Source organism: Sceloporus occidentalis, unplaced genomic scaffold (genome assembly GCF_023333645.1).
Source record: "Sceloporus occidentalis isolate IW3139 unplaced genomic scaffold, rSceOcc1.0.p SCAF_3, whole genome shotgun sequence".
Taxonomy (NCBI): Eukaryota; Metazoa; Chordata; class Lepidosauria; order Squamata; family Phrynosomatidae; genus Sceloporus; species Sceloporus occidentalis.
In genome coordinates, this window is record NW_028316983.1 from 153,198,847 (window position 1) to 153,214,991 (window position 16,145).

A 16,145-nucleotide genomic window follows, 5' to 3' on the forward strand; every position below is an offset into this window, starting at 1 on the left:
AGTGCTCTGCTGTCCACAGCTGATGGAGTGCCTCCTTCTCTCTTCTCTGCCTGTTACAGTTAGCTCCCGTGCTGTCTCTGTCTGTACTCAGAGCTTCCTTTCCCCTTCTCTCTCCTCTCTCTCTCTGCATCACTTTTAACTTAGGCAACTAGGAAACCGAAGCCAAAGGTACCCTCTGTCTGATTGGCTTCCATTCCAAAGCCCTGATTAATAAGAAACGTCCCTCACAGATGAAGAGCTATTGCTGCTGGTGAAGCTGCAGTCAGTGCTCAAATGTGAGGAGGTTTGGAGCATGAGTGGGGAAGGTGTGCATGAGAATGAGAGTGATGTGTGTGTGTGTGGGGGGGGGGGGCTTTGGCTGTACCAAACACAGAGTGATTTGCAAGTAAATGGAGGAGGAGGGCATAGGAGGCGAGCTTTTGACAAGGACTCCCCTTGTACTAGAAAGAAGCTCTTTGCCTGAAGTCTCATGACTGAGTCTCATTTAATCACTTCAGTCCTTTTTCCTGGAAGAAGGGGCATTCATGACTGCAGCCTGTAAATCAGATGGACATCACATTTTTATTACCCTGGTCTTCTTGCATTGTGAGTCAGTGCCAATTGGGATCTTGATAATACCTTATAGGGCAGTACTGCTCACACTAAAAATAAGAAGAAGAAAGAAAGAAAGAAAGAAAGAAAGAAAGAAAGAAAGAAATTTATAACTGATGCTTGTTGCCCTCCACTTGCACCCTAAAAAGAATGGGGGGGGGGGGGAAATAAGGCTGAGAGTTTTAGATTTGGAAAAATATTAACATATGTTTCTGAGATGGAACTATCATCCCTCCCAAATACGCTCCCAATAGCATGCTAATGTTCTAGATTTTGAGACTGACTAGATTTATGCTTTTGATTGTGTCCACCTGTCCTGCCTAATATCTGCACATGAACATGCAGGTTTCATAGTGCCTGAATCCCCCAATAACCAAGAGAAACAGATCAGAATTGCCTGGCCAAGTTCCGCATTTTTCTGTCATGTTTTTGTCACAGCTTCAAAAGACTGGATGGGTTTGCTGTATGAGTTGTATGGCCATAATCCTTCTCTTCTCCAACAAGCATCTGGTGAAATGATCGAAAGAGGACTCAGTCACATCTGCTCATAGCATTGTCATTGTTGTTGTTTTGGAGCACCAAAAAAGAAATAGAATGGCATTCTGATCAATTCCAGGCACCTACAATGACCAGATATGATTGCTATGCAGTTCTCGGCATAGACTACAGGCACAGACCAGAAAATGACAGATTCACCCATCATGAATATCTTTGTTTTTGTGTTGTGCTGTGTCCCCAGCAGCACAACCCCATCAGTTGGTAAGGTACTCTCCATATTCTGCCTTTGCACTGTTTGATTCATGAGCCGAAGAAGATGATGGATTATGGATGTATGCTTCATATTCAGCTGTGACAAAAATAATAATTCTTGTTTATAACAATTCAGTTATAATCATTGCCATGCATTTCAGCTAAACACTCCTTGAACTACATTAAAAATGAACTGCTCCAAGGCTTGTGTCAGTAAAAGTTTACGTTGACGGACACTTCATATATTTTTAAAAATACAGTGATCGAATGCAACGGTGAAAGATAATTATACTCTATAAGAGGTTTTTAAAGATAAGGGGGCTTGTTTCCTTACAATTATCTCCTGAAGAACCTTTTTCATGATTTGCAGTAGGATCACCACACATTGCAAAGGATTCTGGAACATCCCAGTGTATAGCATAGTTGCATGCAGAATTCCAGTTGGGTCCATGTTGCTTACTGTTGCACTGTATGAACTGACAGTTCACTTGAGAAATTCAATACTCATATGTCCAAAATGAAGTAAAATAAAATAATAGTAAGTGGTTACCTTTCAGGGAAGCTTGTCCACCCTTTCCTAATAATCCTAGTGATAACCCCTGAAGTATTTTCAAACCAGAGGGTTCCCCAGAATGTTGTTTACAAGCTGCTACTTTCTAGCATTTTAGAAATTTGTTGCTTTATTGGTCTTGGAGGAACAATAAAAACTAAGGGTTTTATTCAAAACGAGCATAACTCATTTGTAATTGCTGGAATGAGACAGCAATACTGTGTTCAAAGTTTGAGCTGGTTGTTTCTTGTTTAGCTTAAAAGAAAAATGGAATGGTGGCTAAAAATGTGTGTGGGCAGGGATTAAGGAGATCCCTTTTCGAATCCAAAAGCCAGTTCAAAAAAATTGGGGAGGCCATTCACACTATACATTTATAATGCTATTATTCCACTTTGATACCATGACTTCACCCTATGAAATCTTGGGATCTGAAGTTCAGGTAGGGACATACATAAGTATACTGCACAGGGCTCCAGGCATGGAAGGAGAATGGTACAAAAGGGGCTAGGATGGGAACGAAACGAGTGGGGGACACATTTTACTGCACACAGGAACGCTGGCGGAAGTCCCCTTTCATTCCGTTCCGTTCCCAATTGTCCCAGAGGAGGCGACTTTTGAGAACTGTTCTGAACAGTTTTCAAAAATCTCCTCCTTTGGGATGGCTTGGGAACAGAACAGAATGAAAGGGGACTCCCACCAGTGGCAGTGACATTCCTGTGAGCAATAAAATGCGTCCCTCACTTGTTCCCCCACTCGTTCCCGAGCCCTTTCGTTCCATTCATCTTCTTTTCCATGGAGCCCTGTGTGATAAACTTAATAGAATTCTCAGCCACAGAATTCTCTAGTGCCTCACCACCTACAAACCCAATGATTCTGTAGAATGGAACCATGGTAGTGAAAGTGGAATAATAGTTCTATAATTGTGCAGTATGAATGGGCTGAGAATGAAGTAGTATGAAGCATTCTCCAAGTAGGTGCATTTGATTACATATGAGTTAGGAAATGCTCTGTGAAACCACACACCCATCGATCAGATTGTTCTTGTGAACTGTGCTTGGGGGAAAGTGCTTTGACCACTCTTCAACTTCTCCCTTTGAAAGCTCTGTGAAGGTCTGAAGTTATGTAGTCAAGCCAAATGAAGGCACTAACCACACCATCTATATGCAAGCATCTCATGTTTGAATCTGGATAGAGACACACTTCTGCCTACTGAAACAGGTGCAAAAAGAAATTGCTCTCAGACTGTGTTCCTGGAAGCTTCTGAGAGTGCTGATTACAAGATGGCTGGATTACACTCCCTCCTTCTTCACATATGGGAAAGGGACAAGGTGAATGTTCTCAACATGAACATCCTGGACCAGGTCTCAGGTGGTTCCTAGTAATACCAGCTGACAGAAGGAGACTTGGACGAAAACAGAGCAGCAGCTTTATCTGGCTTCAGGCTGGCTTGGGGGAATGGCGTTTACACACGCCATGCCCTCAAGTCACCAAGAAGTCACGCAGGCTATTATTATTATTGTTATTATTGTTATTATTATTACTATTATTATTATTATTATCTTATATCCCACCTTTCTCTCAGTACAGGGACTCAATGTGGTGACCAGAGGTTTGGGGGCATGGCATTTAGACACCACACACCTCAGAGCTGGTGAAAAGTTGGCTCCAGAAGCAAAGAGGCAGCTTTTTTCCACCCCAAATACGAACAGATTTTTTTCTGCTACTATTTGGGGCAGAAGCTGGCTGAATTGAGGCTGCGCCTCTGTTTGCTGTGGCCCCAATCTAACCTTAAATAGGCAGCTCCATCAGGGCAATCTGTTTCATGCCTGAGTGTCTAGTATCTCCATTCATATATGGCAATAGGGGTTTCCTATGTCACAGAGGGGAATCCACATTGTTACTACTGTTTGAAGATAGCAGGGACCACTCCAACTTCTTGGAGTGGGGATATATTTTAAAAGAGATATGGATTAGTGGAATCTTCTAAAGGATTGAATTCTGACCTGTAGCGATAAGATTTTGAATAAGATAAGATTCTGACCCAGGGTGATAACATTTTGAACCTTTGTAAGCCAAATTAGGGCTGTAGGTTGGAGTTTCCCCTTCTCTACTGTGGTTGACTAAGGCCCGTTACAGACCACCCAAAAGGGGCGGTCTCAGGCCGCTGCTGGTTGCAGCGTGGAGGAGCCGCAGCAGCCAAACCGCGCGACTCCTCCGCGCTGCAAAAAAGGAGCGCGAAAATCACGCTCCTTCCGGCAACCCGGAAGAGACGTCGCAAGTGCCAAAGCGCGCACTTGCGACGTCTCTTCCGGGTTGGGACGTGTGGACGCAGAGCGTCCGCTACGTCAAGATGGTGGCGCCCATCTGTATAGGGCGCCGCTATCTTGACGTATCGGTTACGCGCGAGGGGCAAGGCGCGTCCAGAAGCGCCGCCCCTCGTGTGTAATTGCGGTGCAAGGACGGCACCTCTTAGGCCCATCTGTAACGGGCCAAAGTGTTCTATATAATGCAAAAGGAACAATTTGCTAATAGTTTGCTGAGATTATAAATTATAAAGGGAAAGGTAGAGCCATTACTAAAATGTACATGTTCCCCTAATTTTAGCCAGGTCATACCTGCTTTAGCATTCTGAACAATGTAGTTGAGAGTGTCAATAAAAACAGTAAAGGGAGATAAATTCCCTCTATTTATTTCAAGGATTTATATCCCACCTTTCTCCCACAATGGGATTGAAGGTGGGTTACTCTTAGTGTAATAATTACTCTCAGTCTAATAATCTAAGTGCTGGGTTTTCCTGGAGTTTGAAATAGTTTAACATTAATGTGGTGATTTTTGTGTGATTTTTAACTGCGGCCTGGAAAATTATATTTCCAATGTCTCCAAATGTTAGCAATAGCTGCTTTTACTTTTAAACCAATTCTTCAGTGTTTGTCTGTGAATTTGTTGTTGTTGTTGTTGTTGTTGGTAACAATACCTGAATAGTTACTAGTTACTGTTACTTTAAAAACAAAACAACATTGGCCCGTTCTAGACGGGCCTTTAATATGCCCCCGTCACGTGCTAGGGGTTGGCCAAGGACCTAGCGTCCATACCAGCCTCACCCCTAGCACATGATGGGGGTGTAAAAATGGTGGCACCCTATACACATGGGCGCCACCATTTTTACGTGACGGACGCTTAGTGTCAGCACGTCCCCCTGTGCTTTTGACATCACGAGTGTGCCATTTGCGCACTCGTGCATCGCAAGCACGATGCAAAAAGAAGCTGCTTTTTGTGGCTTCTTTTTCTGCTGCCGGGAAGCCTCCCCGTTTGGAGGCTGAGGCTTCCCAGCGTCAGAAAGGAAGGCGGTGGCAGACTGCCCTTTTTGGGCGGTCTGTAAACCGCCATTGTTTCATTCAGCAGTACAAGGTTCAACATAAGCCAGAGCCATATGATATCACTCTTTTACCATTCAGTAACACCATCCCTTACTTACTAAAAACAGCTTTTAAAAAGGGTCATAAGTTATCTTTCATCAGTTTACAACCATACTATAATATAGTTGTACTTTTGTTACTGGGGAAATTAATTAATTACCAGTAATTTGTTATTTTTCATGTGTAAATGTCCAAGCTGTAACTTGAACATCCATACCTGGTTATGTGAGGCAGCTGACATATTGACTTTCTAATTAAATAATGGAAATGATGAGACACTGAATAAAGAAAATTAATTGCCTTTCTGTTAAAATCTGAAACTTGGGAGACAGTCTTTTTGTTTGCTTTTTGTTCCAGGTGACCTCAATTTATAAAGCCTTCATCATTTATACAATTCATTTGCAGAGACATCAACTAAACAAACATAGGATGTCTTGACAACATCAATATAACCTGTGTAGTCAGACCATGTAATGGACACTAGACCAAAGCAGGGATTTGTTAAGTTTTTTGGCAGGAGGTAAAACTTCTAGAATCCTTCAGTCGGAATACCAATGGTCATGCTGGCTGAAGGATTCAGGAAGTTATAATCCAATAAAAGCAAACAATACAAACAATTTATGAAGTTCTACATCAAGGATAATTCCCCCCCAGCATAATTAATTTGTTTTAATGATTTTCAGAGGTGCCAGAAGATTCTTGAAAAAGAAATATTCTAACTCTCTGAGAATATCCAAATTATTAGCCTAAATCTTAGAAAAGAGGAACTACCAGGTAAGGGATGTCTCATTGTACTAGTCACAGAAGGAAGAACAACTCTTTCTGACAGTAGTTACTACTGATCATCCCCTCAGACTTTTCTTGTCATGTTTAAATATTATTTATCAACCTTCCATAAAAAAAGAGTGCAGCGATCCACAGACTAGAAATATTTGATACACTTCCCAAAAAAAGGAAATAGAAAGCACTGTAGTAACAGATTTTTACCCTGACAGAGCAAGAAATTCCTGGCAACTAAAATGGGTTTATAAAAGGAAGAAGAAATAAAGACCATATTGCAAACATAACTTGGATGATGGAATGAATGCACTATAAAATTTCAAGAGAAAAACAATCTATTTTTATAGATTACAGCAAAGCTTTTGATTGTACAGTTCACTAGAAATTACAGTTCTCTCTAAAAGAAATAAGTGTTCCACAACATTTGATTGTCTTAATGGGTAACTTCCTGTCTGGACAAGAGGCCATTGTCAAGACACAATATGGACAAATCAAAAATGTTTTCCCATTGGCATGGGAGTCAATGCTGTATTTTTTCACTTCATCTCTTCAGTTTAAAGTAAACGAAGAACCTAGTATATAGGATTAGATTCAAAGAAAGGAGCCAGGAAAATTAGGAAAAGGAAGATTGACAATTTAAAATATTCAGATGACCTCATATTTGTTGTTGTGTGCATTCAGGTTTTTTCTAACTTATGGCAAGCCTAAAGTGAACCTGTCATCGACTATTTTTGGCAAGATTTGTTTTGAATGGGTTTGCCCTCCAGAGTCATAGTCCAATGCTTGAACTACTACACCAAGAACAGGAATTTGAACTCTAGTCTCCAGAGTTCTTGTCACCCAGTGTGATGCAGTAGTATGAGCACCGTGCTATGATATTGAAGCAGACTGGCCCAGTTCTCAGCATGGGGACAACTGAACTGGCCTGAATCAGATCTGATCCAGGTGTCTACATGCTAGAAGAACCTGAGATCACTCAGGGTCTTCCAGAAAATACCTTGACTTTCCTCAACTTTGTTTAGTTCAGACCAAAGCCAAGTTAAAGGAAGGGGAATAGATCCTCCCCAGACGTAGCCATACATCATCAGGATTGCCAGCACTTTGGATAAGTGCTTTAAAGTTCAGTTACTGCCCCATTGTCCTCAGATCCACTAGTTGCTTCAGCCTTAAACAAACCACTAGGTTCTTGCAAATCTGCTCCTCCAAGTGTCAGTCTTTCCAAATAGTAGTTTTTTAATAGGGTACTTACAGATGTTTTCTGAGTCACTGTGGAAAGAGAACTTATGCACCCAAAATATGTCTTCTCTGGGTCAGAGATTATTGCAAGTTAACCAGAAAGAAAACTGGCCACTCCTTCCACACCCTTTAAGATGACTTGAATGAATGAATGTACTCCTCACTTTCTTAAAGCTTTATACCTTATATGATGGAAACAGTGTTTAACAACAGATCCCAGAATACCCCATACTGTCTGAATGATTATGGGAGTCTGAAACAAGTAAAAGAAAATCCATGTTATGACCTTACATAGGTGCCATTTCTATTGGACTACTCTCCAGACCCATCAGAAGCAGATGGACCATGCCCATATCCTACTAAAACTTCTACCTCCAGGTCTTGTTCAGGTACCAGGATTTTATTTCAGTGGTTAGGTATACTACAAATATCCAGACAAATTGACTGAGTATTAGTAGAAGGGTGTCTGGAGGATAAGTGCATACTTTCTTGGTAAATTTAAAGCCACAATATCTCTTCCTTAAGGGAAAAAAGACACTGGTTTTATTCAAACCTCCAGTTGAACTTGCAAGAGAAATAACAGAAATAGGAGAAAGTGTTTAAAGCTATTTGGTGCTGTATATAACCTGAGAATAAAACAAATAGTATTTGTGCTGGCCTTCTGATTGCTTGCTCTTTCTTCTCATATATATTTAATGATATTTTAAAATATATATCACAATAACCGCTGTACAGGAAGAAAGGGAAAAATGTCTTGTACTTTGTATTTTACTGTTTTGGAAATGAGGGCAATTTTGTAGAGCATCTACTCTATTCGTGTCAAAGAAAGAGAAGAAAATGGAAAGAGGAAAGAAAGATACACAGTGTGCCATAAAGAGAATAAGCATGGATTTAAAAAAGCAAGCAAGCAAGCAAGCAAAGAAACAAACAGGCAACATGAAGTCCTGCAGTCATCTCACATCACCAAGACAAGGAAAATCTGTGTGACTGTGTGATCTTCTTTTTATTATGTTTGGTGTGGTGCTGCTTCTTCTTCTTCTTCTTCTTCTTCTTCTTCTTCTTCTTCTTCTTCTTCTTCGGTCATATTTCTTAAAACAGACATGTCAGGACCTTGCTTCTGGGCAAGCTGTGATTTGGCATGCTGGGAAAGTAAGAGGTGAGCGTGAATAATCTGAAGAATGGGTGTCTTTAATTCCATTATAGTCATGACCATCAGCTTTTGTTGTGGTTAAGAAACTATAAAGCAAATTCTACAATCTTAAGCACGGTACATACTGCCATAAAGCAGCGTACCAGTGCCAGTTCTAGGGTTAGGGACCACGCAGCAACCGCATGGTCTTAGCCCTACAACGTATGGACGGCGTAACAATGGTGGCACCCTGTTTACCCGGGAGCCATCATTGTTATGTAAGCATGGTGCAGCATCCACACGTTGCCGCACGGCGCTTATGTAACAAGTGCACCAGTGGCGCACTTGTTATGCCACCCCTGCAGCTTAAAAAGAACCCACTTTTCTTGGGTTCTTTTTCCTCCACAGGGAAGCTGCGTGGTTAGGTGGCTGCAGCTTCCCCCTGAAGGAAAAAAGGCCACCAGCAGGCTGTCCCAGGCCTTACTTAGGTATTCTTGTGCCCAGTTATGTGAACACACCATTGAGGAATGTCATGTCATAAAACTGTAAGTGCAAAGACCTCTCCTTTGGAGACATCCATGCTTTATGTGTGGGTGTGTGGTATCAAGGGAGGGATATGTGGCATAAATCCCCCTCCTCAACTTCACATTCATTCAATTGGATATCTGACTGTTATCTGCTATGTGGGTGAATTCTATAGTTTCCTATAGATGACTCCCACTACCATCTACAAGGACCAGCAATTTCCCTTTGTTCTCTGCACTAGAGTCAAGCCAAATTTCAATAAGCTGCAAAACTGCAAAATCTGTAAACTGCAGCACTGTTCAGTAGTTCCAACCTGGTCTAGATCTCAGGCTATAGCTATCCCAAAAGAATTAGTGAAGGAATCCTAAAACATTTTAGTGTGAGTAAACAAGTGAAGGGAGGGAGGGAGTGGGATCATGTTTCTCAGAGGGGAAAAGACAAAAACTTTCAGCAATAAGATAGGAAAAATACTGTTTTAACTGCTGGAGCTACAGAGCAAATTAAAAACCCTAAAACAATTTTCATTAAGAAATTTCTATTTCACATAGAATATGATACAATGGTAAAATAACCAGTTACATTCCTCCTCTATAATATTTTCCACTTTTCCTCAGCCATTATTCTGATTTTTCCAATAATAAGGGGGGCAACTATTTCCACAATATTTTAGTGGAACCATTTCTTACCAGTAAGTCAAATACCAAAAGAATTAAGCAATAGTGAATAGTTCTGTATTTTGATTTCACTAATCTCAAAACTGGAGTTTTGTCATAAGGCTTGTATGACAGTGTTCCCCAGTTTGCTTGTTACCAGGGAACCATCTTCATTACATGAATATAAGAATAGGTGGTTTAATTCCTTCATGCATAAATGTAGGCTTTTAGTATGCTGACTGTTAATACCCTGATTTGTTTCCTCTTGTCTCCACTCAGGCCAAGTCAATTGCAGAGCTGAAGATATGCACAAAAGAGAATACTGCAGCTGAATGTTTAGAGAAAAGTTAAACAAACATGAAGAGCTGATAGTATGATGATGTTGCTTCAGCTACTACAGCTAGAGCCCTATCAAAAATTTTGCTCCAAACTCCAAAACTCATATTTCTGTTGTGTCAGAATAAATCTCTCTCTCACACGCACATTCATTTTATATTGTGCATACTTTGAAATCTGTGTTTGCACTCAGATCCAAAGCATGTTTGCTAGCAATAAAGTTCATTGACATGACTGGAACTTTCTTCTTTCCAGGCAAATAAGACTGCAGCCTTATTATTTACAATGCAGCTATGCACATAAATCAGTCTTCTGTAAACTGAATCTGTCTCCTCCCCTCTTCCCACCTTGCTGTTGCATTTAATATAACTTTTTTTGCAACTGTAATGAAAATTTATTGAAAATATAAAGGCTGGAATACCTGGATTCTGTTCAAAGCCTGTGATCCACAATAAAATCCAACTTTGTTGTTCTTCTGTTGATAGGCAAAGATTATGATGATGATTCACAGTTTCAGCCTGGCTTTTGGTTTTTAAATTACCTTGCTTGTTGTGAAGTAGTGTTTAACTTTTGGATGCTGTTTGCTTCTTTTCATTGAAGTGGTTTTAAATTTATTTGCCCTTCGTTAAATTGTAATGCTACATTTGAGATTTATTGTGCTGAATTTCCTGGAATACTATTTGTAGTGAAATCATGGGATATGTGTTAATTAAATAAATGAATGAATATATAAAAGCATAAATAAATAAACAAGCTGCCTTGAATGCTGCACGGATAACATAGTCATAGGTCTCTTGCACATTACTCAACTATAGCATTTTTATACCATTCAAATGTCATGGTTGCATTTCAAGTGGAATCCTGGAATTTGTAGTGTTTTTCCCCTCCATCACCTGGCATTAGTTCTAATGTCTGAAGAGGAAACATATCTGCTTCTAGGGGCAGGTCCCATAAATGCCGTCTCCTATCCAGGCATATTCACAACATCAAGATATCTGTCATTATGCTGGGGAAATAGAAGGACCGCAGAGTCACCTAGATTGAACAATGAGCGTGCGACCAGTGAAACGATGAGCTATATTTCTAATGGCAATCTTACCTGAGATTGAGGTAGCATCTGAAATGAAACATCTTCAGTGACTGCTTTTGGGGGTGGAGTAATATGTGGATGGAAACCCTTGACAGAACACGTGTGGAAAGGGGGTTTAATTTGGCTTGGAAACAAAAATAACATTCTATACAGTTCTTTATGGGAGCCAGTGTGGTGTAGTGGCTTGAGTATGGACTAGGACTCAGGAGTCCAATGTTAATCCTTCCTCAACCATGGAAACCCACTGGGTGGTTTTGAACAAGTCACACTCTCTCATCTTCAGAGGAAAGCAAAGATAAATGCTACTTGAACAAATCTTGCAAAGAGAACTCCATAACAGGGTCACCTTAGGGTTGTCATAAGTTGGAAACAACTTAAAGGAACACAGTAACAGCAGCAGCAACAGCATATATTTATAAGGAATATATGTTAAATTATCTCTGAGGCTGAAAACAAGTATTGTTGTTAGAGTGCTGAACTAAACCTGGAGAGAGGGAGATAAATTCACATGTTCACTTACCTCTAATGCTCACTTGGGGCGTTTCAAGGATGGGCCTATGAGGAATATAAACCATGGCCTACATTTTCAAAGTTTGAAAACTGGGTGAGATTATAACAAGCTGTGTTCATTTTGTAATGGTTTTTTCCATACTTGGGTAGTTTTGACAGACATTAAACCAAAAGGGGTTTTGCTTAAATATTAGTCTGTTGTGGGGAGGAGTCCAACATAGATAGATAGATAGATAGATAGATAGATAGATAGATAGATAGGTGATTTTCTTGGAGGAAAGATGGCACACAAATGAAATAATGAATCTGTAGAAGCTGTGCCCTGTGGTACAAAAACTTTCAACACTAAATTCGTGTGTTTGGTGTCTTTACTATGGTTGCTCAGTGGAAAGAGAAAATCACTGGTCCTATTCAGAGATACATTACGCTTTATTGCTTTGCTTCATATGTATCAAGTTAAGCTCTCATGCCCCCTGCACTTTCTATCTAAAAAGAAGCTACAATAGCTATTGAGGTATTCAAGTCAATTTTTTTGAAGTACATATTTGTGACACTTTGAAATTTAAAATGCACCTACATTTACAGCACTTAATCTGTTGGTGTCTTTTTTAAAGGGAAGCAGGAAGCCAAAATGCATTAGATAATAATGTTTCTATGCCATTGTGCTTATGCTGAGAGATTTTCCCCCCCTCATTCTATTAGATTTGTCTCTTTGAATTTATGGCAGTTTTAGAAGTATGGATTTTGATGACCAAGCTGAGCATTAGAACACAGCCAGTCTGCACACACAAAGAAAGGAGAGAACAATGTGCCAAAAGATTGACTGGTTTTAAACATCCCCCTCATCCTGTCTTCCAGTTAATATCATTGTAAAAAGACACATTAATGGATGCATTCATACTGATATGTCCATATATCTATGCCCCCCCCCCCCCCGTAGTACCTTCAAACATTATACGTATGAAATGGGTCCCCCTTGCTCAACATCATTACAGATGGTAATTCTTTGTCTACAGGCATCCTCTGTCCAAGTCCACTTTAATTATCAAGTTATAAGCAGACATGAGCCTGAAACAGATGGGCCAAAAGATGTGACTTCAGGAAACTTCAGGGGCAGGATGTTCAGATGACACATACCTCGAAAGCGGCCAGAAACTGTTGGAAAAAGGAGTGGGGTTCATCCATTCCTGGAGGTGGCCTGTTTGGAGCTGCAATGGCAGACTGCTATGAGAGTAGGCCGTGCAATCTTATTTGGTCCTCTTTTCTGGTGATGTGTTTCCTTTGCGGGGGGGGGGTGGTGGCAATGTTCAAGGGCTCACCCAACTTGATAGCAGAAAACACAGCACTGGCTCCATTGTGCTCCATTGCGCACAATGTCTGAAAGATGGAAACTAATTCAGTAGCATTCAGGTTCAGCAGTTAGGCATAGTTCTCTGCCAAGAGCCTGTATCCCCTCCCCTTCTGAAGCAGAGATAGGTATAAGAAAATCCCTCAATCTCAGTGTTGTTGTACTTCTCCAAATGTGGCATGTGTGTTCTTTCTGTACCTTTTGCGTTATTAGTTGTGGCACTGTTATTATTATTTTTTTAAGTCTGGCATGGAACTGTTTACTGGCATTCAGTCCCCCGCCTCCCAAAAATGCAGCTTCTTACACATTTTCTCAGTTGCATGTTTTGTATGTGTTTGTGAATGTTTCTCAAAGGGAGTCAAAGTGAATTTTGCACCTTTCTTTGTGTCCATTTAAAAAATGGAAAAGTAAAAACTGAACATAATTTTCACAGCTTCATCCTACCCATGAGAAAGCAGTGTGCACACCTTCATTTATCAGATAAAATGAATTGTGTGTGTGTGTGTGTGTTGTGTATATATATTGAATACATATTTCTTTTCCATCACTAGGCAGAGAAATGATCTATTGGTATCCAAAACTGCCATTATTTCTGAGGACAGCCATAATTGTCCACTTTTACCAGGGACAAAATGTAGGACAAAATCGAGACCAAACTGTAGGACAACTGCAGGACAAAACTCAGCCCAAAATGTAGGACATTTAAGGTCTACCATTTTTCTTCAATGTCCTACATTTTGGACTGAGTTTTGCCCTGCAGTTGTCCTACAGTTTGGTCTCGAATTTGTTCCACATTTTGTCCCTGGTAAAAGTGGACAATTATGGCAACCCTAGCGAGGGCTATGAAGTTTAAGTACCAATATCCCTGGAAATGTTATTGCATCCACTTTTCCCTGGAAGAAAGAAGAGAAGCAGGCTCTTAACTTTGTTTGGTAAGAGAGACTACTTTCCTCTTTGGATCTCATCTTCTATCTTCACAATCTGGCAGCACTCTCTTTTGCAGCTAGAGGAAAGCAGTCATCCAACCATCACTCTGAAAGTGGAATATTTCAGTCAAAATGTGAGGCATATTTACCTCATAACGGATTTACTTCGGCAAGCTGACTAGTTGTATCTGAGATGCAGTGTCAAGGCAGGTTAGGATTTTGAGGGAATAGCTCATTCCACTGAAATATTTGGCTCCAGAAGGCAAAGTTCAGTGTGTATACAGATGTGTGTGTGTGTGTGTGTGTGTACATATGTGTGTTGTCTATTGGATGGTGTATGTATGCATTCCACACTAGCCTCACTGATTGTGAAAACTTGGTACTGGGCAAGAATTTACAAATATGTACATCTTGAGCTCACTGACGTTTTTCAAATTTTATTATTTTTTCCCTTGTTGTCAACCTGTATCACATTGCTCCAGCTTCTCCCATATGGAAAATCATCCATACTTGCTAATTTCCTCTGTAAATGTTTGACTTTTTGGATCCACATTTTTTCAAACATACTTTAAAAAAACATTTGTTGCATTATTTTCATCACAAGTTCATAAATGAATGGATTTCCAAGTGCAAATTAAGTCTAGCTGTGGGATTTGGAATTGGATAAGCTCACCTAAATTTAAAAAGTGGATGAATTACTTATCTAACTATAGTAATGGCATGCTGGTCTTTATTATGGGGTACATGTTATGCTTAAAATATATTTTAAAAATCTGATTTCATCATTTTATGGTGATCTTTGAATATTATATATCTCAGAATATACATGTATCTATGTGACAAAGGATGTGATAGGACTGGAGGTCTTTGTAGATGAGGGGTACTTCATTTTAAAGCCCCTCCCATCTTTTGCAATTCAAATACTGAGTAGGTCATCAAATTGGACCCTCCCTCATCAGAATAATACTCCTTTCAAGATGAAATTAAATATAATAGTCTGGCCTGGAAGAATGCCTCAAAGACTCCTTGACTTGTCTTTGCTTCACAGGTCCTAGTATCTTCAGCCTAGAGTCCATAGAGTCTGTTTTTCCTTCAGCAGTTTCCTGAGACAGCTCTGGGACTGCTGATCTAGTCAGCCCCAGATCTGCCCTTTTCTCTGTCTCAGCCTCCTCCTTGTTTTCAGAGGCTGACTCTTCTGACTGTGCCTCTAAGTCAGGCCTGGGGCAGTCCGTGACACTTGGACTAGAACTTGGGACATGACTCAGTTGGTAACACACCAAGTCCTCTGGAAGCAGGTATTTTTTATATAGTTTTATATTGTTCAAGTGAGGAAGCACGGAGGCTGGGCATGGAGAAGGTTTCTAAAATGTGAAAGGTGAAATATAGGGTAAAATCATCCCCTCCTCTTTGCTCTTGCCACTTCTACATTCTTTGCAACTGGGGTATGATTTAACATCAGTGAGCAATAGGCTATTCACTATTGGTCAGCGAGCAGGTTATATTCTTACACTAAAGTAGTTGCCAATATTTTATCATTTTTCTATATAATTAATTCATGTATGTAGGAGAAAATAAAGGTGCTTGCTCAGGAGCACCTTTGGAGTGGCTTATGGATCTAAAAGTTAGAATGTTAGTTAGAATCACTGTAGGATAGTTGGCCTGGTGCCCTTCTAGGTGCCCAAACTGTCTATAACTGGGCCTTTTTGTTTCTGCCAGTGAACCAATTACAAGGAATCAGTCCTTCTATTTGTACAGCCACATCTTGGAACATGATTCTTGGGCACACGAAAAACTCTTTTAATAAAGATTAGAGGGAGTCTCTAAGCAAAATATGCATATCTATTTTGAAGTATGGAAACCAAAACATTTAGGAAGGCAACAAGTCCCAGTGAACAAATTTCTGCCTCTTGAGCAATTATGGCTTGTTGTCTTTTTGTTAGATGCAAAAATACCACATCCACAAAATTGTCTAGTAGTCTATTTATATTATGTCTGTATGGTATAGCTCAAAATATGTCATTTCCTGGTCTTCTAGTTTGGTCAAATTAATTTGCAGTTTCACTTTCACATGGGAATATATTATACATGATTATGCTTTCTACACAAAACATTATTTTTCACATGTTACAAGCTTCAAGATATGAAATACTGTACTCCAGAGAAACGGACAGAAGGTTGCACAATACTGTAAAAATACTGCATTTTTTGAAAACTTTCTCTGTAAATATTTAAACTTCTCCCAGTTTTTACTTCTACTTCACTCTTGGCAAATCAGATGGCAGCCTTCAAAGAATATCTCTTGGTG